Source organism: Aphelocoma coerulescens, chromosome 7 (assembly GCF_041296385.1).
Source record: "Aphelocoma coerulescens isolate FSJ_1873_10779 chromosome 7, UR_Acoe_1.0, whole genome shotgun sequence".
In the NCBI taxonomy this organism is placed as follows: domain Eukaryota; kingdom Metazoa; phylum Chordata; class Aves; order Passeriformes; family Corvidae; genus Aphelocoma; species Aphelocoma coerulescens.
The window spans coordinates 11,290,512-11,317,212 of NC_091021.1; the positions used below are offsets into that span (position 1 = coordinate 11,290,512).

Here is a 26,701-nt window from a genome sequence, read left to right on the forward strand (position 1 = left end):
GCAGGGGCGGCTTCCAGCCCCACGTTCACTTTCACAGCCTTGAAAGCTGAATCTTCTGTCGGGTTTGCAAAACATCAGCTGGGAAAACTGTGGCTAAATCAAGAGCAACCACAGTTTGCCAGGGAACAAATATCCCAGCTTTGGCCATAATAGTCTTCTATGCACTCCCGCTCAAGTTTTCTTTTCTCACACATCACGGAAATAGAAAAGTCATTGCTGGCATTGCCAGTGGGACTGAACTATGGAGCCCCATAAACATTTTCACTCTGTCTCAGTAAAGAGCAACAGCCTTCTCCTTGTGCCCACATTGTTGAGGCTACCTCAAAAATAAATCTGCCTACAAGAGGAAACCACAATATTTTTCCCAGAGGCGGATGGTGCCTTGGGTGGGGAAAAGATTTTATATCACCAGTCTGTCCATATGTCAAGGCCAAAGGAGCCCCTGGTGTGGTGTGGCACCCGGGAAGTTGGGCAGCAGTGGGCGACTGTTATTGTCGGCAGTGTTATTTATGCTGATGTGTTTTAAAAAAATCACCACTTCATTTTAAAACTACAGATCAGGCAGGATGGCTTCTAACTTATGATCAAGGTGGAGACTGCTGAGGAAACCAGAGACACTCAAATGAAAAGTAGATGTTGCTTCAAACTAACCAGAAGCTGTGGTTGCACAAGTGGCACAGCAGTGTCTGTGGTGGCTTGGTGAGACAGACTTTCTGTGAGTAAGGTCTGACCATGCCCCTATTACAACCAAGCCATAAGCAGCTAAGGAACATAAGATTAACCTTTGTGCTGCAGCAATGTACCAGTTATACATACTGCGATATCATTTCTTTTAGTTACATGGGAGGCAGAGACCATGGCTGTGATGGTGTCTGTACAAAGCTCTGGTGAAATAAACCATCCACATTGGGAGCACAGCAGAGTGTCTCTCATTTCCCAGTGTGACCACCATATTCTGAAGCGGGAGGAAAGAAGGCATGCCAGCCCACTAAAGAAACACTTCCAGCTCCTTTACAGAGAGATGTCATTGGAGGTTTGGAAAAATACTGGCCCGTATTGGTTGCAAACCTTTCCAGGTCTGTCTGTGGCACATCACAGAGTGCTGGCATTGCTTGGCATTGGTGCCCTCGCAGTGCTGGTTCTGAATAGGGGCAAGTGCCAGTGCTGCAAGTGGCTCTCATGACACCCTGAAATCCAGGATGTGCCTTTCTCCCAGCTGTTCTTTCCTCCAGTCTCCCATCACCATGGGCTGAGTGCTCAAAATAGAGCTGACAATGCTTGTCAATGAGATTTGCAGCTCGAGTATCAGGAGAAAGGAAAATTGGGCACCTGGGCGATGAGACCCATCCTTAAGCTAAACATGTGCAAATTTTTGAGGTGTGAGTGTAATGGAAACGTACGGGCTCCTGTACATGGGTGTGTACATACTAGGGTTACCTGGCCCAGCTCGTGCAATACAGAAAGCCTCTCTACAGTCTCCCAGTTACAGGAAACCATTCCTAAAGCTTGCAAGGAAATGTCTGCAGGAGGATGTGAGGCACAAACTGGGGTAGTAGCAGAATGAGAAGCGGTAACCAGGCCTTCTCTGCCAGCATGTGTTTCCCCATGCTTGCCACTCTCCAACCCATTTTTTCCTGTAGAGCAGCTGGGATGTCATGCACATGCACCAAGCTACAATGTGTAAATGCTTGGTACCACAGCCATGCCACCAGCTGGCCATCTGTGTGGAGCTGAAATCCGGCTGCATGGAGCACCAGGGCTCATTCCCTGGGGCAGGAAAGTGTCTGATCCCTCCTCTCCACTCTCTGGCACCACTTGTTTCACAAAAATTATGCAACAAAGTGGTTGTAGCAGCAGGGTGGGATGATGCCTCACCCCAAAGCCACTCAGGATAGTGGAGATGGTGTCCTTCACCCTGGAGCCTCTGGGACAGGACAATAACAGCAATAACACCATCAGAATTGTTCTCATGGGCTCACAGGGCTGTAGATCCCACCAACAGCCACCTTCAGGCTCACACCAGTGCAGGGGAAGGTGTGCTGGCTTTCTGCTCCTCACAAAAACTGTCTGCACTCAGGAGGTTTTCCCACCATTTCCCATGAAAGACTCATGCAAACACCTTTACTGTCATCATAGCTTGTGTTAACTCGGTATAACACAGACCAGCTGAAGTTTATAGTGCTGTTTTTTACAGAGGAGCATTTATTTCTTGTATCAACTCTCAAGGATGTTTTATCTGTTTTATATCCCATTGAATCCTCTGTGAAACTGCACTAGTTTACAATAATTTTATTACTTTATTAATTAAACGTTTTCCAACAAGCTAGCTATGGCATTTCTTATCATCAAGGGTTCCATTAGTTTTTAATGGTGTGAGACAAAATTACCATTTACCCACATGCAATTTAAGAAGCATCATTAACACAGAGAAAGCACCAGGTGGGATTTCTAATAGTTACTGTTTCTCATTTTTGTTTTTATTTAAAAGGAATAACTGGTTTTGAGGTTTTTGCTGCAAGGTTGCCAAATCCTCACTTTGTTTTTTATGTTCAAGATAATTTAAAATAATGTTCTTCTATCTCCTTAGGCTCTTCTTCACACTCTTCCCTTATCAGCACATCGCGCGGTGTGTACGCAGTGTCTCGGTGCAGCCGGGTGAGTGTGTTGTCTGCACAGTAATCACCAAGAACAAAGACTCATCTGCACGGTCAGTGAGCAGAGCTGGGGGGCTGTGTGTGCACACGTGTGCCTGAGACGCTGCCTGGCTTTGCAGGGCTGTGGCAGGAGGGAGCTGAGCTGTTGCAAGCCCCAAACCACATGCAGCTCTCGCCTTGTGTGGCTCAGGGCCCACAGGCGCTGGTCACTGGGTCCCACAGGACCCATTCCAAGCCCAGGAGAGCGGGCACTGCTCCTCAGCCATGCTCCTCCATGGCATCAGCGACCAGCACCGTGAGGACAGGAAGTGGCAACGTTCCTTTTTAAAGTTCTTGAGAAACTTTGACACAGTTTGATACTCTCATACTGGTGTTCCATGCGAAAGACAAGGGAAACCCCATGAATGTAGTAAATATTTATCTTAAATGAAATGGGAATAATTAAATGGCACCTTCATTACTACATTCTATTAAATTATGCTGACTATTAACGAATTGCTGACTCAGTCCATTTACATGTTAATAAATGTCTGTGTTTAAGGTCCCCCTTGGTTCATTTTCTAGGTTTAACAATACAGAATTGCTGGTCTTTTTTTCTCCATGAACTCATTGCTTTTGCTTAATTCCGTGACCTCCTGCTGCCACGCATGGATGTGGGTGGTGCAGCCCTGCCACTGGCCATGGGGCACGTGGTGGGCCAGAGCTGCGGCCTCGCCGGCGAGATGGAGCGTGAGGGTCCAGATGGTGCACGATCCCATGAACCGCTGAGCGCGAAGCACGCGGGAGGGTGTTAGGGATATTTAGTGGGATGTGTTTGACAAGGTGTTTCCTTATTTAAAGGGGAGGGGAGGAAAAGGCAGATGGTGTGGCTGTTTCTAATGACATTCCCTGGCTGGGTTTTTTAACAGCAGACATAAGAGGGGCATAAGCACCTGACGCGCCTGTCTGCTTGGCTGCTGGGAGGGAAGGGACGCTGACAAAACAGGTCCCGCTCCCACCCCGCTACCTGTTCTACTTACTTAATATGCCAGGGTGCCTGGTGAGGCAGATGGAAGGGTCTGTCCTGGGCCAAAGTCCCCAGAGCCACTGGTCCCTGCCCTGCTGCAGTGTTTACCCTGTCGCTCTGTTGCCTCACAGCCACACAGCTTGGGGGAAACAGCTCTCTTTCACAGATTCCCCACCACCCCTGTTTTGCTTCCCTGCACCCTTCTCCCTTCAGCCTCATCCTGTCTTATTTTCCTGCTCTCTCAGCCCTCTTCTCGCCCAGGTGGCTGTGCTGTCACTGCCACCACTGTGCAGGTCTGTTCCACTGCAGGTTGGAGCTGCCTGCCCTGTGGCCTCTTGGAAACACCTGGGATGATGCTCTGGGTGGGAGAAAGGGGGTTACAAGTGGTGTTTTCCTCTTGGAGGTTTTTAAGCACTCTACAATCAGAAGTGGTCCGATATTTTTTTATGCTTACAAGCATCTGTTAAGATAGAAACAAATTCTGAACTTCCTAAATGGGCAGATAGTTGTTCCATGAAAGAGAGCAAACAAATGCACAGGGATGTCCTCTGCTTTAAATGTACGCTGCACTGAACTTCTGGTCAGATAAATTTCTAATTAATTTGCTTGTGCAAAGCATGTAACAAAAGCTCTGATTATATATTAGAGCAAGAGGTGCAAAGACATCTTCCTGCAAAGGGACTCTGGGGTGGCCGTCCTGGGGGTGATGCCACTGCAAGCCGCAGAGGGAGTCACCAAAGCATCCTGACCCCCCTCACCATCCCAGGGAGTGGGACAGATCCCACCGCCCCCTGTCAGCCTCAGGAACCCCCTGCCTGGGCCGGCGGCCGGCTGGGTGGGTTTGGAAGCGGTGCCAGGCGGGCAGGCGGGCAGCGCAGAGCTGTGACTGGCACTTTATGCTAATGGCTCAGTCATTATTTATTCCTTTGGAATTCATTACAATCGCATTATTTGCGATCGGCTCATTTAGTGTCACGAATGCATCCGTAGGATTTTTTTTATTGTGACCTAATTAATAATGAATGATTCTATTCTGAAGCGCCGCCGTACGCCGGGTTTTAAGGCAGGCGCAAGAGTTACAGCGAACGCTGCTCGGCTGCTCCGTGCACGGTGACAAACGGGGCAGCGAGTGCTGCTCAGACGCCGTGGCCCCACGGGCAGAAGCCCGGCAAGGGCTGTGCAGGCTCCACACAACTTCCCTGTGGCCAGCAGCCCTCAGCCCAGGCATCCCGTGCAGCTGCAGCTCCAGCTTTCTCTCTGTGCAGAGTACGTTTTTTTTTGGCGGCAGCGGCTCAGAGCTGACTCTCCTACCAAACCCAAAGTTGAGCACCGACCTTCTCTAAAGCAAGAAAAAATTTCAGAAGTGTTTTGGGAAAATTCTGTTTCAGTTTTCGTTGACCAATAATATTGTAAAGCTGTACAGGAAGAGAAGATTTTCCCTGACAGAAAATCTTCACCGTTTTATTTAAAAGTAAATATTTTCTTTGAACATGGTACTTTCAAAAAAGACCCCAAAAAAACAAAACAAAGAAACATTTAACTTTTTTTTAAACATGAAATTTCCAGCAATACTTAAAAAGTAATTTTATTTTGAAAGCACTGAAGTGACATTGACTTTTCTAATTTTTTTCCCTCCTCAAGAACCTTGGCAATACCCAAAAGAATATACTCTTTTTTTCCCAAGAAAGTTCTCACCCAAATCTTTTGCCAAGACCTAGTTTTATGTGAACCCATGCCATCCATCAGCTCCATTTCTCACTGACCCCAAGCCTGGGTAAATGTGGCACCACAGCATGGAAATGGCTTCATCTTTCCCTTCTCAACACCTCCCTGCTAAATACGCTTCAGTTTAGCAGCAGGGATGTCAGTTCCCACTGATGTCTGGCCTAAATTCATTCCTGGAGGAGCGGTGCAGGGAAGTCCCTGTCCCCTGCAAACCCATCTCAGCTGAGCAGGTTGATCTGCACCATGTTTTTTTATTTTCACAAAGTCACATCATTTCAAATCTCCCTGCAGAGCAACAAGCACATTTTAAAAATATTTCTGAAAGCCTAAAAATAGTTATAATGATATAAGTAATATTTTTGTGAATGCAAACCTAGTCCTCTGTTTCCCACAAGCACAGCCTGGGGGGACAGTAAAAGGGCAGCATGGCAGCTCTGGGTTCAGACACATGGGAATATTTAATGGGAAGCAACAGCTTCTCCTTTCTTCCCAGCCAGGGTACACCCACACCCCTCGCGCATTCCAGGGGCTCATCTCCCTCTGGGTGGTGGGAGCTGGGCAGAGCCAAGGTGGTAGCTGCCAGCTTGGTCTGGGTTTTGCAGCAGGAGCCTTGAGGCTCCCAGTCACCCCGGCAGGCAGCACCCAGACCCACACGGCAGGGCAAACCCCACCCATGCCGTTCATACCTTTGACACAAGCACTGTGGACAACTTCCTTTCAGGTTTTTAAGGCTAAGCTGACGCTCTTGTTTATTTTGTTACAATGAATATCTATAACTCAGGTAATCAACCTGAACTAACAGCAAAAACCGTGTCTGGTTGTGGACTAATTTCCAGAAATAGCTAAAGTTGTAACCTTCTGTGAATTTTCTTGTATGTAGCCATTGTTGGCTACATTCTGAGAGAATGATTCTCTTGCTCTTCCCTGCTGAGAGTTTCAGGTTGGCATAAGACCTTAAATCCTTTATGAACAGCTGCAAGACAAACATATGAAGTACTTGCTAACATCAAGTCATAGAATACTTTGCACTAATACTTCAGGACAAAATTTCCTAAAAAAAAGGTTACAGCAAAGAAGGATTTTTAGAAATCTATTTTTGCTCATGGTGTGACATTTTAAATAGCAAAGGGAAGGGATCCTCACCCACTCCCTTTGCAAAACCTCCCCATAGTGCCATGCTGCTTCCAGGTGGGAAGTCCTCCTGGGCAAGCAGGACCTCCTGGCTGTGCTGGGGCATGCTGGTGCAGGGCTGGATTCCTCCCACACATTGCTATTGGCATTAGGTCCTTACAGAGCAAATTACTCAAGCAAAAGTCCCTTAAGACTTTTGTGTCAGAAAGCAAAAGTGGAAAAATTCTAAGTCAGTTCATGCCTGTGCAGCTTGCTATGTTTGGCCATCCTATTCCTCTTCTCAGGTATAATCACTCAGGACGGTCCCACAGTAGCATTTTTATGTGTAGAGGACAGGGGTGCACAGAAATTTTCAAGGAAAGAAGGAGATAACTGAAGGCCTGAACATTTCCTTCAGTGCATGAGAAGGAGAAGGAGGTTGTTAGTAGCATCATTGTCCCATCAGTGCTCACAGGAGCTGCCTGTCCCCACTATGGAGGTGACAAAAAGCTGTGCGAGAACATCTCTCTCTCAGGAACATTACAAAACTAAAATGTATGTTCATAAGGTGCCTTCAAACCCTCAGAAGGAAACTGCCAGCCATGGTGACTGTAGAGGCTGCTATCTCTCTGAGAACATGGAACTCAGGAGCTCTCCTCCAGCAGGGCCACCTGAAGGGCTGCACATCACTTGCCCCTTTGTTTTTTCTAAATAAACAGAAATAGGCTACTCTGGCTGGTGTGTAAAATCACACAACGCACACACTTCCTAGCAGACAAGCCAAGTGACGTCTTCTTTGCTGTGCATATATAGGTACACACATACCTCTCTCCACACCCATTTCATTATTTTATTGGTGAGTACCTGGAGGTGGGGGGTGTGGAGAGTACGTGTGTTTTGTTTGCTTGTGTGATCACTGCAGAGAAATCCACATTAAACAGGGAATTGGAGACTGTGTCTCTCTACATGAAATCCAGCTTAATTTTAGAGCAAATACTGCTACCAAAAGTGCTGCCAGAGTCTGCATTGCACAACTCCAGACAGCATCTTTCATAAAATGATTATATTTTTTCTAAATGTAGTGAAAGCCTTGAAAAAAGTTTACTTGATGTCTAACCAAGCAATGCTGCATCTTCAAATTTGAAGGAGAGCTCAGAAAGTTAGTTTTTTATTATTCTTCATTTAAGTATTATTTTTTAATTGCAGCGTATTAAACATAAAATCTGGTACAATCTTTAAAAATAAATAGGACCTAACTATAAATGGGCCCTGTTGTGTTTTTATCTTTGACAAGCAAGTAATTGCTTCTCAAATTTATCAGTTTGTTTATGCAAAAACCATTTACCAAGCCTAGCTCAAAAGCATCAATTTCATCATTATCATCTTATTAATTTAGCCAAGCTATAACACAGCTGATTATTCCTGAGTAATATCCTCTGCAGCACATCATGTGTGGCAAAACCATCTGTACAGTACCTATTTAATAAATAAACCCTCGGCTAAATGTCTCTGTTTATTGAGAACTAATGTTTATAGAAAATATAATGGAACTCAATAAATAACTCAGCTTCATCAACCTGCATATGAATCAGTATGAAGAACGCTGACATCATCACCTTTCAAGTACCAGAGAAAGCAAAATTACCCAAAAGAGCTATAGAGTCAATATTAAGGCATTAAAACTGCAATGAAGGCATATTAATGCTTAAAACTTCATTGTTGGCAGTAGAATTGCCACCACGGACATATTTTATAACTCTAAGAATACTTAGGCTTTATGACTGTTTCTTTGTTGAGTGCCTTGCACTTAATGTAGTTTTCCACTTTAAATAAAAAAACCCCTCAAGATCTTAAAAAAAAAAAAAAAAAAAAAAAAAAGGAAAAAGAAAATTGCTGATTCCAAGCATTCATTTTTAAAATAATACAAACTGCTGATTCCAATTGTTCGGATGGAGGAAAAGGCAAACTTATTTAACTCCATGCTTCCTGAGCTCCTGGCAGCAGGCACGGGGTGTGCCGAGGTGAAAATTGCTCAGCAGCACTGCACAAAGATTACAGAGCAGTCCATGCACAGCCTAAGACATTCTTAATAGAATTCCAGGGTTTAGGGGAGAGAAAAATGAATAGCGTTGTGGCAGACATTGGGATACTTATTGATCGCTGGTTGTTCCTACAACAGCAGCTCTCACTCGTTTATTTGATTTGGTGCTTTAAAACTGCTTCTCTGCCACAAATCAGGCATTTAAAACATATCTCTACACCATCAGCAAATAGTGACAGATTAATTTCTTACAGCTCCTTTCCTGGGGCCCTCTGAGAGCTGTTTTTCTTTGTTTATATTTTGCCGTCTTTATTTCTGAAGAATATGACTCTGTGCCTGCAATTTAAGAGAGGGCACTGCAAGGCTGCAGGCATGGGTGGACATCCAGTCAGCATCATCCTCTGCAGTCCCCCCAGGTGCCTCCAACAGGTCACAATTCCACAGGAGACAACTCTCTCCTTCATGAATGCAAAGTCCCACGACACTGTGTTAGTAGCGCGGCAGCTCCAGCTCTTGTGAGTGATCAAGGACACAGTGCACATTCTTACGACTTCTCGCAGCATTTCCCTGCCCGCAGGCAGGGCCAGCCTCCCCGGCGTCCCTTCTGGTGGGAGAGACCGGATCAGAGGGACCAAGTGTGAGACACAGAAAACATATTTCATAATCCACTCATTAGCGCACACGTGATGGGAAACACTTAAGGGTGTGAATATTTTTAACACTGTATGTGTTTACATAAAAAATGTGATTTACACAAATCTTCATTTGCTATGCTGTATAAACTTGCTACGCTGTATAAACTTGCTACATGGATTAGAACTGGTCCATCATGCTTTCCTGGGAGAGACAGAAAAGGGACAGCGAGGTCTGAAGAACCTGCTGCTTTACTTCCCGTGTCCAAAATGGCTTGAAAAAAATAAGAAAAAGTAAATGTGCTTCTGAGTTATGAAAAAATGCATTTTCAATTCTTGAAACATTTTGACCAGATAACTAGAGAAACAAAGCAAAAAAGCAAAAAATCCCTCATGACTACAAATGGAAAAATTTGAGAGATTTTTCTCCAATGAGAGAATATCTGGGGGAGCCCCCAGCCATCTCTCTCAGCTTGCAGACTGCTGTGGCACCCTGAGGTCCAGCTGTCCCCCAGAGTGGGGGCTTGGACTTGGGATGAATTCACCCCTCACACCCTGCAGGCAGCAGCAATCAGTGCCACATCCTGCTGCAGCCGCCTTTGTTAACTCTTGTTCAGAAAGCATTTTTGGGGAGCAGTTGTTGACCCCTCAGCCTGGGGGACTGCTGCTGGGCAGCACAGACAAACCCCCACACACCAGACACGTGCAGCACCCAGGTTCACTCTTCTGAAGGACTTTCAGGCTGGCAAAGGGCAGGAACATCACCGGTCGGATCATCACCAGTTGGAGCATCACCGGTTGGATCGCGCTGATCTCTGCTAGTGACAAGGCTGACGGAAACAAGCTGGGTGCAATCCCACATTAAATCATCACGTCCGAGCATCTCAGGCACTCTGCAAGTGCCTTGAGTTTTTCCCATTCTCCTCAACTTATGTTGCACATATGCAGCTCTTGTTTGCCTTCCTGAATAAAATAGCAGATCCACAGCGCTTCGCCGCCTAATGAAACTGAACATATTTAGAACATATGTGAGCCCGCTCGTCGCGAAAAGAACCATTTGTGGTTAACGAAGAAAGTATTCATGGTTTTGCTGCTAATTGCAGGGCGGTCTGCGTTTTCTTTCTGAGGGAAGAAAAAGGTAGCGCTGCAGTTGGAAGCACACAATAGAAGCATGGCACCTTTTTTTTTTTGCTGAGTTTTGATGCCTTTGGATAAGTGAATCAATCCATGGGGCAAGGACATGGATGGGGGAGAACTGTCATTGGTAATTCTTATGTGGTTGTACATCAGCTGAAAACCCATATGTTTCTTTTAATTATTACTCACAGTGCACATGAAAAGATGGGATATTTTCCTCGCTCAAAGTTGATGGAGGTTTGCCATCTATTATAATCTAGCAGGATCTGCCAGAGCTGGAGACTGGCAGTTCCCAGTGACTCCCAGATAGCAGCACTGCCTACCACAGCCTCATGACCAGGGCTCTGCCATGGCTCAGGGGCCAAGAGAGTTCTCTTCCTCTCCCGGCTTCCAAGATGCTGTTTCTTGTTCTTTAAGGTTTGCTGAGAACTCAAACTGCTCATGAGAAATGTCACTAAAGCAATATATTACACAATTTACTGAAAGTATAATGCATTATTATTAATCAACATGTTCCAACCTACTGTTCTGTGGCAGGCACCAAATCTCCACTAATTCTGGAGTATTGAATCAACACAAATTTTTCTAGCCAATATAATTTTCAAAATTTTAATTAGTTGAAGTGTCTTATCATACCCTACCCTCAAAATTATCCCTGAACCCTCCCTTTGCTTCTAAAGATAAATAATGTTATTTTTTCTTTCAAAAAGAGAATTAAAATTGTGATTAATATCTCCTTCAGAAGTATAAACTGCTACATCTTAACATTATGAAATGTGAAAAAAAATCTTTTGTCACTATCTTTACCAGATTCAGAAATTCATCATAATCTGTGGCTTGAGAATGTATTAGTAAGTGAACAAACTGATACAGAATGATCACAGAACTGGCAAGTCCCAAATGAACCCTAAATTAGAAGCGCGTAAACCATAAATGCACTTGAAGGGACCAATAAGAGTTTTAGCAGAGAAAAATCAGGATCAAAATATGAGATAAATGCTGCAGGGCAGAATATACAATTTTAAAGGCTTATTCATATGTTATACAGAGAGCTGAGCTGATGTTACACAGTCAGTACTAATGTATCTGCCTGAGTGGGAGGCTGACAATTTAATTCAGAGAAAGAATTTAGGTTTTGAATGAGTTTGCACGCATATGGAGAGTTGAAGCACTGAGAGAAAGGGCTTAGTTTCTAATGAACAAGTGTTTCAGAGGGCTAAAGTTTTAATACATGGTTTTGGTGTCCCTGGCAGCTGGCAAGATTGGAGCTGCTGTAGAGGGGCACTTTCCATGTTCCTGCACTCAAATGTCACGTTGCAACAGTTGTCCCCGACAATGCAGGGCTGAAGGAGAAAACAGGGAAAGGACTCTGTGGACAAACTCTGTTGTCCACAGCAAGAATGCGCTGCAAGCAGAAGGGTTCAAAGGCAGAACTAACAGCAGGGCCCAGGCAGACAGGACAGCACATTTTCACCTTTTGAGTTTTGCAGGCTGTCCATGCTCCCCTCAGGGGACTCAGATATGGGTGCTGGAGTGTGCTGCCAGGTGGGAGCCAGTAGGCCGGGTCTCGGCATGAGGGAAGGAGAGAAGAGGGACACACTACTTGTCTGAAGATCAGGTCCTGCCTCCGTGCCAGGGTTTGGCAAGGGTCACGTGGCATGCTGGGACCAAGGCCAGCACCATGGCAGCCTTGGGATGCAGGTGATGGCATTGCAGCTGGTTCTGCGAGACTTCTGCCAGAGCCATTGGATTTATGGCAATGAACACTTTCCTGAAGGGTGCCTTAACTGACAAAATCCTGGTGGCTGAAGGTGAATAAGCTGCACAGTTCATGGGCAGTGGAAAGGAGAGGGAGCAACTGAGATACAAAATGCAGACAAGATATTAATTTTTCCCTCTAATATTTTATGAAGAGGAAAGATTCCCTTTACAGTTGCCTGGCTGCTTTTAAAGAGTACCCAAAAGCGTTATATTCCCAATTATGTCCTTCTGCCCCACTGCTCTGACAGTCACACATTGCTCTGCAGACCAAAACCAAACGAATGAGAATGCCTCAAAATAAAGTGCACTCTTTTTGGTGTTCATAAATAGTGATTTATGGTGCATTATCACTGAGACTATGAGTATGCCATGTAGCAACACCATGGCAAAGTACAGTCAGCATAGAAAAAAGTTTAGGGCTTGGGCTGGAGTAAAACCGCCAACAGGGGAAAACCTGGCTGAGGGGAAAACTGGGCTCTCCTTCGCCTTTCAGAGGGGATGTGAAAAACCAGTATACTTGTGCTTGATACAATAACCTTACAGCAACTGAGAAAGAAGGTAAGAAGATCATTGGAGCAAGATAATTGTAACGAAGCAAGACTAATGCAGCAGCCCTCCTGCAGCTGAATGTCCCTGACCATCAGCGTGTCCTGCCAGGCTCTCATTCCTCTGTTCCTCGCCCCGATCACTGGCCAAGGCAGTAGGGAGCGCCGTGCTACCATCACAGCATGCATACCAAAATAGCCTCAGCAAGGCTGTTAAGAAACTAAATTACATCCTTGATGTCTGCTGACTTCCAGAGGGCTGGTTTTGTTTACAGGATGGGTAAGAGCCAGTGGACTCAGCTCAGCAAGAATAGAAACCCCTCCATTACTGTGAGGCCGGACAACAGATGGCAGGAAGGTCATGGGCTGAGTTTGTAACCGCAGGGTGGGCAAATGCTGACCTGGTCTTTGGGGACATACAGGCTTGGCCAGCAATTCCCTAATCACCCTGTCACAGGGGGCATTTTGGGTGCACTGCTCTCCACCACCCCGCTGATGACACAGTGGCTCGGGGCACCCAGGGTGCAGGTGGCCCACAGGGCTGGCGTCATTGGCTTCCACCCACGCTGCAGCAGGCGAGAGACACTTGCAGGGAGCCTGAGAGGTCAGGAACTGGTCCCTCTGGGCTATTTCAGGTTGGTGATTGCAGGTTGTGGCTTCTACTCCCCTCTGCCGTTTGACTCAAATGTGGTCTGATGGTGAGAGCAGCCAAGGGTGAGGAAGGGCTGTGGGGTTGCTCTGGGGTCAGGCTCATTTGCAGCCACCGACGATGTCACCGGGAAGGTGGATGATCTGTCACCTTGACATCAAACTGAATGGTGCTGCTCAGTGCTGCTTCTGCTGGGGCTGCCTGGACAACACACCCCATCACTGCTTTTTTCCTTTCCATAGCCACCTCCCACCTGAGGCTCCTGGCTCACCCAGAGCTTGATTACTTCAGCTGGGTCTTTCAGCCTCCTGTACCTCCTGGCTAAGGTGCTCCTAGCTAACAACCGCAGTAATTATGAGCTCCCAAGTGCATGACCATCGCACTTCCTTCCAGCCAGCACCCTGACTTTGGCCTTCCAGCTGTTCCAGTACCACATTGCACTCTGTCTACCACAGCAAATTTCATGGGGACATTACCACATTAGTGTCAGGGTAAATGGCTAAAATACAGAAACAATCTGGTTCCAAGAAGAAGAAGCGTGCTTAAAAAAACGGGCAAGTAACTACCCTCTCATGCCACACATCCCTTTGAAGTGTATAGTCACTGTCTCTGCCAAAATGCATGTGGGGATTACTACCTCTCTGTGATGCCACCCATCAGCTCTCACTCTCTAACTCCCCTCCTGCCTGCAGCACCACCATCACCAGGAAAAACAGGGGCAATTATTTTGGGGCCACTCCAAAATTACCTGTAATTCTTAGTGCAATGTGCCCTTGCTTTTCTCCCTCTCTTTGTTTTCTTTTTCTTGATTCTGATAAATAATTGTGGTTTGTTTTATTTTCCTTTGCAGGTCTACTGCAGCTGCAACAGGAGAAGCTTCTCTTGCCTTTTACGTGATGCTTCATAAAAGACAGTAGCTCTTGAATGTGGAGTGAGCCAGAGAGCATTATTTCTGAGGTCCTCAGTAATAATGCACACACCATCCTCCACAGATAAGAAAATAATGTCATTGCCAGGTTAGCTGTTCCTTGAGAAATACAGAATCCTATTCCTGAAGGCAGCTGTTCTCTGATGGAGGAGCACACAGGTTGCTGTGGCAAACCAAATTGAATTGCCAGGCTGCAGCTTTGCTGGGGAGCTCCAACAGTGCAGAGGGGAGCCCTCCTGCCTGGCTCCTGCTGGGGCAGAGGGATCTGCCATCAGCTCCCTCTTCCCAGCAGGTATCTGGGACGCCCAGGTTGTGACAGGGGTGCACTGCAGCCCAGCCATCTGGGGTGCCTTACAGCCTGGTGCTGCTGAGCTCCAGTAAGGGTGTTACATTCTGACCCACAATTACCTATTTAGGTTCTACCCCACTGGCAAAACTGTTTTCCATGGAAAACAATAGGCTCCTCTGCTTGCCAAAAGAAGAAATCAGTCATATTGAAAGGCATTTGACAGGAGTGTAAATAAATAGAGATACCTTGAAACAGAAACTTTGGAGGAAGGTTAATTTCTGAAATCTGTAACTCAGATGTCAGATCAGATTTGTGAAGCAGTGAAGAACATAAACAAGTAGATGAGAAGACTGTGATTAATGAAATCAATTAACTATGTAAGAGGGGCTATTGCAATCTGAAAGACAAAACCAGGTGAGCAGACCCCTGCCAGATGCTCTTGGCAGGGCAGCCAGGTAGGACCCAAGGGTGGCTGGGGCCAGGTCCCTTTTCCCCTTCCCTCAGGACAGAGGAGCTTTGCCAGGTATCACACCAGGGATGCACCAGTCTCATGCTCTGCCCTGGGCTTCTGAGAGGACTGCTGGCTGCCGGAGCATGTGGCTGACACCTGCCTGGGGGTTCTCCCTTCAGCCCCTCTTCCCTAGCTCCAGCTGCTCATCAACACAGCCAGCCCTTCTCTCCATCCTCAGTCCCAGCTCACACCAGAGCAGCACAGCTGCAGGCAGAGAAAAAGGAAGTGTCCCTCAATGCAGGAAGGTGGTTAAAAACATAATCTAAATCACTAAACCTTATAAATAATAAAAAATGGGCCTGAGCATGTCACCCTGCACAGCCACCTCCTCTCCTCTGTGGCCCCCAGTGCTTTGGAGTGCTGCAGGGTGGCCTCGGGGCTGCTCCCTGTGCCGGGTCCCTGGTGCAGCCTGGGGGGCTTGCCTGGCCAGTGCAGCACAGGCCATGGGCTGACCCTGCTGGGATGTGGCGCAGCTTGGCCACACCACACCCACCAGCTGGGGAAAGAGATGTGCTGTGCTGCAGTTGGGTTTCCCTCATCCTGCAGTTATAATTAGATTTCTCAGTGTTAATATGTTGAATTAAACACCTACTTCTGGGAGGGGAGGAAAACAGCGGGTTGTATTTTTTTTCCCCCTGCAAGTAAGCAATTTGCTGCATGCTGTAATTTGTCTGCACGCTGTCCCTTTTTTTGGGACACATGTAATTTTGCTTTGATGAATGACACACATTAGTGATAGCCCTCCTTGCCGGCCGGGCTGGAGAAGCAGGCACTGACAGCTCGTGGGACGCTTACAAAGAAACTTTGTCAGCAACCGCAGAAGCCACGGCCTTTCCAAAGAAAACAAGCTGGCAGAATGGGGTTACAGAGGGACCATGCTGATGGCAGGTCAACAGTGATGTTCTGCAGATGAGGAAACCCAAAGGGGATCAGCATCACAGCAGGTCATGATTTTGATGGGATTTACTCCACAGCCCCTATTTTTATGTCAAAGACGAGGAGTGGCAGCAGGGAGGTGCTGGGGGGAGAGGAGACTCAGCAGAGGCAGGCTTCTGAAGGGGAGGAGGCCTCAGGGGGCACAGTGATGCCAGCCAGAGGGGCCAACCCTCTGGCAGGCGTCACTTTCCCCTGACGTCTGCCCCATAAGGGCTGCCATACGGGCAGCAAATAAACCACTTGCCATATCCCTTCTAATAGGGGCCGGTGCATGGGTGGCAGGAGCCAGAAGCGGCGGTTTGCTGCACAGCCTGCCAGTGAATTTGTGACTCCCATCCAAGCACTGGAGAAGCAACTGGCAGTGGGGGAAAGACCTTATGGCATGCAACAATATTTGGAAAACATTTTTTTTTAAACCTCAGGGAAGAGAAGACTAAACATCTGAGTCTTCTGTTAATAAGCTCTCTTAAATGATGAGCTTCAGCTTTTCTGACACTGGTGTGCTGCATGGGATGGCCTTTCCTCAGTGAAACTGAGACCAGGAGCTTGGACACTGAAAGAGGAATCAAAGGCACATAGCCCTCAGTGTTGCTGGTAGAGGGTAGTGCTGCCTCTCTAGTTGTTTAAAATGCTGAGAGGAAAGCATGTATTTACTCTTAGTGGAGCTAACGTATAAATTATGCAGAGGTGCTGCCTGGGCATGGGTTCAGTGCACACCAGGAACTGAGGAGGGATTCCTGCACCCATGGGTTGATCCCAAACTCCCTGCAACCAGAGCACAATTTTGACCCCCCTGACTGAAGGAAAGAGGCTCTTCTTAGGTACAACAAGAGACACAAGTATGAGCAATTGCTTGCCAAGAAGAGATATCATCTCTCTGGCACTCAGTTTTAAGGAGGGCTAGCTGTTCTCTCCTCTGCGACGCATCTCCTCTCCCTCCCATGCAGTCTGCTGCCTCCTGAGAGCCTCTCACATCATGATTATCAGTGCTGGAGTGCACTTAACCTCTCCCAAACAAAGCCAGCCTGGATCAAGATGGGCTCTTCAGCAAGGGTCACTTGTCCCCCAGTTCATGCCACAGCCACCAAGCCACCAGGTAGCATGAGTTAGTGCATTGTGAACTCACCACAGCCTTCATTTATTTGATAAAATGAAAGATACTAAATCAAAGATGCCAGAGTTCATTGCTCTGTCACTTAATTTTGCAAAAGTGACTCTTACAAAGAAAGAGGAAAATAAACATTTTGAAGTCCAAATTCAAAGCGGGTTAATGGCTTGTGAGAAAGTTTTGACATCTGAAGGCAGGACCTGACCCGATGTGCGGAGGTTCCTGCTGCAGGAAGAGTCTGCAGGGCAGGTCAGTTCTGCTGCCAGCACCTTTGTGAAAATCCACCCTCTTGCTGTGGTCTCCTTCCTTTCGAAGTTATAATTTTCCAAGCTGATAACTAGGCCTGTGCAATGCCCTGTATGGCACATAGGCTGCTCCTACAGCCAGGAATGGCCAGCTCAGATCCCACAAGAGCACAGCTGGGCAGGAGCGCGGGCAGCTGCTGCCTCACCAGCAGCCATGGTGTGAGCAGGACGCACATCCTGCCCCAAAAACGGGCTCTGCCATGTGCAGATCTGTGATGATCTGCTGGAGCAGCTGCAGTTGGGACATGGACAGAGCATTTTGGGTGCAGAGCAGAGGGGGACTGCAAGAAGGAGGGAGAGCAGGAGACAAAATCCCACGGGAGCAGCTGGATGCACCCACCTGTGCATCACCACACTGGGGATAGGAGGGCACTGCCAGCACTGTGGGATAACAGGGCGCAGGGCCTCCAGAGTGATGGGTGGTTTGGGATGATTGAGTCTGCAGAGCTTTATAAAGCTCTCAGGGATCAGACCTGCAGTCCCAGGAGCAGGGCACAGTGTGGACATTGCAGGGGCACAGTGCCAGGGCCCATGGGAACAGGAAACATGGGCAGTGCTTAAACAAATCCCATTCAGCTCGAGGGTAAATGCAAGCTGAAAAACATCAGGGGAAAACTAATCCAAAACACATATGGTTTTTCTCTCCCCAAGTGATCAGGAAGACACGTTCATTCCTATAAATGGGTGTCTGTGCAGGGATTTGTGCCCTTGCCTGGCTGCTGCAGCCTGGGGATAGGGACCAGCCACCACTGAGGAGATCACAGGAGAGCCCACACAGCAGATATGTGCCTCAAAACATGCTGGCAATACACCTGGCCATGAGCAGGGAAACAGAAATTGGGAAGAGAATGGCCTAAAATGACAGAAGTGTTGCTGGGGATTCCACAGCAGCAGCTCTGGGGGCCAGAGGAGCCCTTGAAGCTATGAGCACTTTGGGGCAGAACAGAAATACTGCTGTGATTTCTTAGCAGTGTCCTTGCAGCATCAAGAAACAGGGAGAAGAGGCTCCTCGTGCAGGACGCAGGCAACGGCATTGAAAGAGGAGAGGGCTGATGACCCCAAGTGTTTACAATCCCAACGACAGCATATAAAACTGCTAGCATTCAACAAATCTGGTTGATATCATTCCTTCTCCCTCAGGCAAGAAGGAAACCAGCTCTTTAAGACAGGACGCCTCTATGCAGCCAAACATAACACCCGTTCTTGTGCAAAGCTTTGCAAGAAAAGATTAAAACATCCTGTTGTTTCCCAAGCCTGCTCCAAGCCCCCTCCCTGAACAACCACACTGCACCCCACCAATACCGGGTAGTGTGCTCGGAGCTCCTGGTGGAGATCTGGGGAGGAGGGGAAGGGAGAAGCAGGAGAACCCTCCATCTTCCCATAAACTCAGCCCAGTGAGGGTGGTGTCTGAATGGTCTGGGGGCTGCACAGAGCAGTCTGGCACTCCACGAGCTGCCTGGCCTCACAGCACAGAAGTGAAGGCCCATATTTGGTATCAGATACACACAGACTTTCTTTTCTAGTAGGAAGAGAAGATGAGAGTAGTGCCAGCCAAAAGCTGTGCTTAGATGTTCTCCAGGTGGCATGGCAGCAGCATGAACGTGTCAGTTACCCCAGCACTTTCCCAGGCTCATTATTTCCCAGCCAAGCTCAGCCCATGATTTTGTCCTTCTCTCTTGTTCACACATGGATGCCTCACCACAGCACCTCTTGGATCCTTCTGCGTAAAAATTGTAATTTTAGAATATTCCAAGCTCCACTCTGGAAAATCCCATTTGCACCAGTAAAAATGTGCTGGAACTCAGCAAGTTTATGTTTTTCCCAGCCACTGTGCACAAGACCTGCAGTATGAGATGAGCTGAGGGCAAGAACTTTAATTGGCTTAAATTGAATCAAAGCTGTAGGTGGAAATCTAACTAGAAATATGACAATATCTGGTAAGCTACAAATGTTTATTTGCTTCAATTTCTTCATATCACCAATCTCTCTGAGTAAAACCTGGTCCTTGCTGCACCCAAGGACAGAAGTGCCAGAGGATCGTCATAGCATGGAGGTGGCATTGGGCCAGTGGCACAGAGCTGTGCTCAGGCAATGGGCTGCACTGATGGTATCAGACTGAAGGAAGGACCAATTGCAAGGACAGCAGGCAAATCCCACATGTTTCTCTCTACCTCTTTGGATAAAAGGGTTGGGGTGGAAAGAGAAGACACCAGCTGGTGGCGGGGGGGGGGGAGGGGAGGGTGTTGTGCTTGGCTGGGCTCATGCCCAGCACTTGGCCCCTCTGTTGGGGCACCAGTGCCCAGCAGGCAGGAGCAGGGTCTGCCTCCTTCTTCCTCACTTTCCCAGAGTTCGGCAGTGCAGGTTGCCAGAAACATGCCAAGGTGCTCTGTGCCCCCTACCTTCTGCAGCACAGGGGAAAGTAATTTATCGTAGCATTGCCAAGATTTAGATATTTACCGCCAGCTTGTCTGGCTGATCACCTCCAAGCATGGAGCCAGAGGGATAGCAGCCTGCAGGGCATTGTGGTCAGCTTTTGTGAATGGCAAGAAATGCTTCGAGACAATGGAAATAAAAGCATTATGGGAGCACTGGATGAGAAAACCAGAGAAGCCCCACATTGTTCCTGAGTCCCTAAAACATTTCCTTGGATAACACAATCATATCTAAGAACGAGAAATAGAGGGCAAAGATTATTTTGAAGTATGAAATTAACAGACTCTTCACCTCCTGTCTGGGGAAAACTTTCAAGGCTTCCAAGGATAAAGAAAAGGACCCAAGGACCTGAGCCACCTGCGATCTGCTGATGCCACCACTCTGCCGATGCTGGAGACCTTGAAGCGAATAAGTAGGGACTTAACAACACCATCAAAGGACAGGGACGAAGAATCCTTTTACAAAACACTGAGGTGCCATTGATTGCCAAGACAATGCCTGAAAAAGCTTCACGGTGGGTGGGAAATAATCGAGAGGAGCTGTGGGATCTGCCCCTCCCAGCTCCATGGGACTCGAGAGCGGCTAGGGTCTTCCCTACAGCTTTAGCCCTTGGACACATCATCAGGGAGCTGGGGACAAGAAAAATAATGGAGCACAGACATCAGCCATCCACAGTATAGAGCGACTACTCACTGCCCTTGCAGCAGAGAGGGAGGAGAGTGGCTGAGAAGTCAAAGGGAGAAGTCAAGACAGCTTCAAGACTGTACAAGACCTCATCAAGTAGACTGGATAGCTCAGATCACATATTGCTTGTAGATCTGCAGCGTTTAAACCTGTAGAAAAATATCTGGGAGATACACAATTAATCCTTAGAGCCTCTTGAAAGGAGAACAAAGAAGTGTCAGTATGGCAGGTTCAGAAATAAAGGTATGATCCAAGAGAAAGGAGGAAGGAGGCATCAAAAAGGGACGGATGGATTTTTTCAGTTTGAAGGAATTAGCATCCCTAAAGTCAGACAGATACGGACAGAGCTAATGCTAAAATAATCCAGCTTTTTATGACTAGTTTGTTGGTGGTGTTTAAATATCCTCCTGGCACTGGTTCTTCATCCTAACAAGTTGTCTCAGAGATCTTTGTGAGTCCCCAGGTCTGCTGACACTGTCCTGATGCCCCCAGCTCATACTTAGGCTGGTACACAGATACCCCAAACCTGTGCTGGGAGGAGACCCAAGTGTGTGACTGCAGCCAGCCCTGACTCCCCTGCCAGGGAGCAAGAGCCAGGTGAGATTGCATCTCCGTGCTCTGAAAACTTGCTGTATTTTTTTTTAAATCAAATTCTTCTTCAGTGAGTTTACTGAGACAGAACAGAGACCTTCATCTAGACAGACAACCAAAGCTGCTGCTGCCTCTGCTGCCTGTACAGCCTGATTTCGTGTGTGGGTGCCCACACTGAACTCTTCCAAGACTCTGAAACCAAGAGCTCGCCATCTTTGACCATGATACATGTCATTCCTAGCACTACCAGGCTTTGGGCTGTCAAAAATGCTCATTTGCCCCTAAATTCATTCTCACTGATCTCAACAGGCCTTCAGCTAGGTATTGATCAACAGCACTGTTTCAACAGCCTCAGGAATCCCACAGCTCACTGCCACATGCTTTCAGATAGGGCTCAGGTATTCAGGGAGATACTCAAACCCAACCAGAGCTGGGTATCAGCAACTCAGTAGGTATCACAGGATTAACCCTTCCTTACATGAAATTTGGCTCTCATAACACTCTGCAAGGAAAAACCTCAAGGGACACATACATTGCCACAAATCATGACGCTGAGCTTGCTGGTACATGCAGTGAGGCTGAGAGGAAGGTGAAGTGAAGTAACAGGGATAGAATACAAAAATAAAATGAAAATGAAGATGCTTATTTCTATTGCTCAATGCACTGTGAGGTATTTCTTTTTCTTCATGTGCTGGTTTTCCATGTGCTCACTAAAAGGGATGCAAAGTCCTGGGTCACACAGCATCCATATGGGATATAGACGTAAACCAAGGGAACTGCTACATTTGAACCCTTAGAATCATTGTAAAATTCTCTTTCTGCCACTGAGTCCCCTGCATGTCTGATTCCAGCTGGGGCAAAACAGCTGAAAAAACAGAAGTCCTGCAATGGAGTGAAAAACAACTCTGGGAGGTCATCTAGGGTCAGTGCAGAAGCTTTTTAATTGGGAGCGAAAAGCACGAGAGGTAAAGCTGTGTCTGGGAGGACAATGCCATGGGGCATTAGCCAAAGGCTTGCACTTTTTAGGGCAAACAGAAACAGGGCAGAATCTAAAGCCCTGAAGTCAGTGGAAAGAGTCCCTCTAATTCCAGTGGTCTATGAACCAGGCACATGTGGATTTGGCTGAAAAAATGTTTCATTTCATAGTGCTGTCTAATGGAGTCTCCCAGTAAGCTCTTGATGGTTTATGGGAGAATGGCATTTCAGCTTAAGAAAAGGAGCGCAAAGATCAACACCAAGAGTGGGTTTGATAGACACAATTTCTCTAAACTAATTAGACAAAGAAGAAATGTGGGAGAATGACAGCTGCCTCTTAAGATAATAGGAAACCTGTCTCTTTAAATGTGCTGGGGTTTTTCAATGCAGATCAGGCAGGACTATAATCAGAGCAGCAGCGGGTCAAATTTAGGTTCAGTACAGTATAATTCCATTGCAGGGACCATCCAAGAATACTTTGGCAAGCTCAAATACATTGAAATTGCCTTGGCTAGTGGCTTGCAAAATGGCTGTGGAAAGTCAAGATAATTAGAGCATTGTGGATAGGAGAGACAGTAAAATAAAGGGTAGAAGTCAAAAAAAGACAAGCCAATAAAAAAAAAAAAGGATTAGAGACACGAAGAAAGTTTCAGAATGGAATAATTGAAGGAGAAGGGCACAGCCAGCAGATTGGAGTCATGTCGTTTCCACAGGAGGAAAAGGACATGCACACCAAGGAAAAGAAAGACCAACCTCCCTACAATTTGAGATTAACAAATTAATTTAAAAGTGCCAAGAAAGATACAGCTGGAAATTACATTGGGTTTCTGAATGGACTTAAGTTAAAAATCATAGAGGAAGCATGACAGAAGAGAGTAAGTACTTTTGGAAGTAACGCTTGGAGTTGATCCTTGCCTGTTTTGGTCTGACAGGTAATAAAAAAAATCAGTTACATAAACTGAGAAGCCTTTCACTGAAGAAGCAGCACTTTACTCAAGTTAGCAAGTATGAGCCCTGTTCAGCCAGGTGCTTGAACCTGTGCCTAAACACATGAATGGCACAGACCATCAAGCCCTACAATTACACACTTATCTGCCCTGTTTAGTACCAAATCCCTTGTTATGTGAAACCTGAGATGACTATACATTGTAAAACACCCAAGCCAACAAAATTTTGCCACAACTACAATGAGATGAGTTCTGCAGGCATCTATTTTACAAAAAGTAGATGCTGCACTTAAACTGGTGAAGTGGTGACACTTTCCCAGTGCTCCCTATCCCCAGGGCTGTCCATCCTCCTGTGGGAAAGCAAACCACATACCAGCATTGTACTTGTGCACAGAGAGCATGCTCTCAGCTCTGCCTTTTACATTCCAGTTTCCCAAGCCTGATTTCTACTTGCCATTCGTTTTGTGTTTAAATGTCCAACAAAATGTATTTGCATAAGAGTGTGGGTCTACACAAACACAGTAAGAGATGTTTCTCTCCCACACAAACAGAATTATGCTTCTACATATTACTTACACATGTATATATAATTTATATGTATACTTACTATAAACACAGAGATGTATATATAACTGTCCTTGTGCAGTTCCATTTCCCACAGAGGAAACAACTTTTATACCTAATGAGTAACACTATCACCCATGTTGTTGTGATCAATTATGAAAGCAGGAAGGATAAAGAGTTTTTGAGCCCGTGACTCCAGCCCAGCTCTGCGAGGTGATGGTGGCAGCTGGGGCTCTGGGAGCAGGCAGTGCTTTCAACACACCCTGTGTGCCCCAGCTCTGAGCAGGGTGGGCTTTCTGTGGGGCTGGTTATCACTTGATATGAAGCACAGCTCCCTGCAGAGGCCTGGCAGCCCCCGCTCCCCCCTCACCTGCTACCGATGCATTCCGTTCTCCCAGCTTGCACTGGGTACCCGCTTGGGTTTTTTAAGGCTCCTGGGCCTGATTCTTGGCTGTGTAAACTGACACAGCTGCAGTGGGATGGAGCAGCATCCCTATATCACAAAGGAAAACTTTGGGTCTTGCAGGTTGGAGTTGCTCACCGTCTGACACAGCTATTGCGGTGGGGGTGTCAGCATGTTTCTCCTCATGTCAGCTTTCCTGGCAATTTGCACCACTGTCACATTTATTTACTGCTACTAACCTTCACCATAAAAAAAAGAGGATTACCAAAGAAACAGCAAGTCAGGACAGACAGGACAGACTCCCAATTGGGACAGGCAGAGCACACTGCTGTAGGTAGGGACCTCTCACAGCTCAGGATATGAGAAAGCTGCTCATTTGCCAAGGTTCACTAACTTTTATTTCAAACTTGGCATCACAAAATTTCCTTCACCTTCCTGTAACTCAACTGGCTTTTGCCACGGGTGAGAGCAGGCTGCAAAACCAGATAGACTGATGGTCCATCCAGCTTGGAGATTTCCCTTTTCCTCTGGCCTTATTCAGGTTTTCTGCCCAAAGAGGAGAGCACTAAAGCAAAGAACTTCTCAGAAGAACACAACCCGTGTTCAGTGACATGACACAGCTAGCATGAACTGTGAAAATCATCACCAAAGAAAGCACTAACCACAGCCACTTTCAGTAAATATCCTCTGGATATAGATGAAAGCTCATGGGCCACAGCCCTGCGCTGGGACACAAGTTTGCAAAGGAGCTAAATCTTCCTGCAGAAGCATGTTTTGGACAGCAGCAGAGTAAAGCTCAAGTGTGTTGGGGTGAGGGGTGCAGAGGTTCTGCACAGCTCCGCTGTTAGCCACTCCTGCCCAGCCATTACAAAATGATCTCTGCCAAATGGGCACCAACCCCGCAGCTGCCGTGGCCGCTATCCTGTGTCTATTTCATCTCACAGGCTGTGACAGGCACAGGAACACAGAAAAATGTTTCTCACTTCCAACCACGACGTGGCTATAGCCCACCCCGAAAGTGTAACATCTTAAAGGGAGCACAATGAAAATTTCATCAGGCAGCTGTTCCCTGTGGTCCTTGTGGGGACTTGTCCCAGTCCTGCAGCCTCTCTCTGCCGTGCCAGCAGGCTTGAGGTCCTGTGATGAATCGTTTTAATGTGCAACATGGAAAAAATATTACCTGGAAATGCCTGGATGTGCAACTCCTGATGCAGTGAGCATCAGCCCCACTCTCTTTTCATCCTCATAGATGTGCTTCATTATTAACTTTTCATGTGACAACTGTTTGTGCATTAAGAGTGCTTCACAAAACATAAATATTGGAAGTGAGGACTTCTAACAGCCCGTATTAGCGGGTCCAGCCTTTTAAATGATGGTGACTGAGAAAGTGGAACACAAGTCAAAGAGGTCTGTTCTGACCATCCTACCCTTGTTTTCTATTCTTCAATTAAACCATTGCTTTTAGCTATTCATTTTTATCAGTATTATATAAAACTAGGACAGAGTAAATGAAAATTTATAATTTATAAACAATCTGGGGGAAAAAAAATCACTGAATTATTTATGGCACTTTTGAAATATGTGTTTGCTACTTGTACAAAAATTAGTTGTTAGGTCTTAATCACAGCGGTGCCACAAATATGTTGGAAATTAGGACTTATAAACCTGCTTGTTTGGAAAGAAAAAAGTCCTGTAATTCTACCTACAATTGAAAACCCCAAACCAAACTGATTCTGAATGGTCTAGTCAAACAAGTGCCAATTATTGAATAATTCTCTGACCTAAACAGAAAGTTATTGTATATGGAAAGATTTTTTTTTTTTTCCAGAGAGTGCTTTATACCAGATGCCCTTTTAAATTGTTTTGAATTCTCTGTAGGCAGTAGATAACTAAACCTACAGAATGTAGTAATGGCAAAAAGGAAGCAATCAAGTTGGCCACTTCTAGTTAAGAGTCATGGAAAAGGCATCTGTTCTATATGAATTGCAGACTATAGGAACTTTGACAGGTCATAGACCAGACTTAATTTATTAAACTAAGTTTCTAATATAAACAGTAATTCGTTTCAGGCACTGACACTGAAGGTCTGGATTATGTGAATAAAATATAGAGACCTCCACTGGCCTCCTGAGAAAAAGGTAGTTTTGCTGCATAGGAAGAAAATAACCAAGTGTGCCTTAGCAGCAGGCATCAGCGCTGAGGCCATGCCCTGCATGCACCGAGGCACAGGGTGCAACTCTGCCTGCAACCCTGGCCCAGCACAGGCAGTGCTGGCAGTGTGTCCAGCTGGCATTCCTGTCTGCCTCCTGTCACCTGGGCACAGAACATCCTTGAGATCAAGGATGGCAGTTGTCAGATGTCTTAGCAAAACTGCAGTTTGAAGTCTTCAGAGAGAAGTTCATTTGCAAACAAAACAATGACTAATAGGATGAATGTTGGGAAAAAAGATTGAAGTAGGCATGCCTCGATGCTGCATACCTGCTGCTTATCCAGAAAGGCTGTTACCCCAGACTACGCCTGGACAGGGGCTTGTTGGGCACCCACACACCCAGCCACCCCACCCAGGCAAGGTAGGGGACATGATGGCAACTGGTGCAACGTGCATGCACATGTGCATACAAAAATAGCTTCTCAGTGGCAGTTCTGCCAATGCAGAACAATAAATATTGCTAGAAAGTACCTGAGCTAAGGGAAATACTTAAAGCATGTTTTATGGGAGACCCTCACTTTGTCTGCCCAGTCTTCATCCAGGTCTGAGAGTAGCACA

At 46.5% G+C, this 26,701-nt stretch overlaps 1 long non-coding RNA gene across 1 annotated transcript in view; it reads left to right on the forward strand.

Moving 5' to 3' along the window:
• Positions 1-17,231, forward strand: part of LOC138113597 (uncharacterized) — a 46,584-nt gene extending 29,353 nt beyond the window's left edge. Inside the window, exons 4-5 of the long non-coding RNA XR_011152275.1 lie at positions 2,588-2,655; positions 14,111-17,231. This is a non-coding gene — a long non-coding RNA (uncharacterized lncRNA). The remainder of the gene's footprint in view (positions 1-2,587; positions 2,656-14,110) is intronic.
• The last annotated feature ends 9,470 nt before the right edge of the window (positions 17,232-26,701 follow it).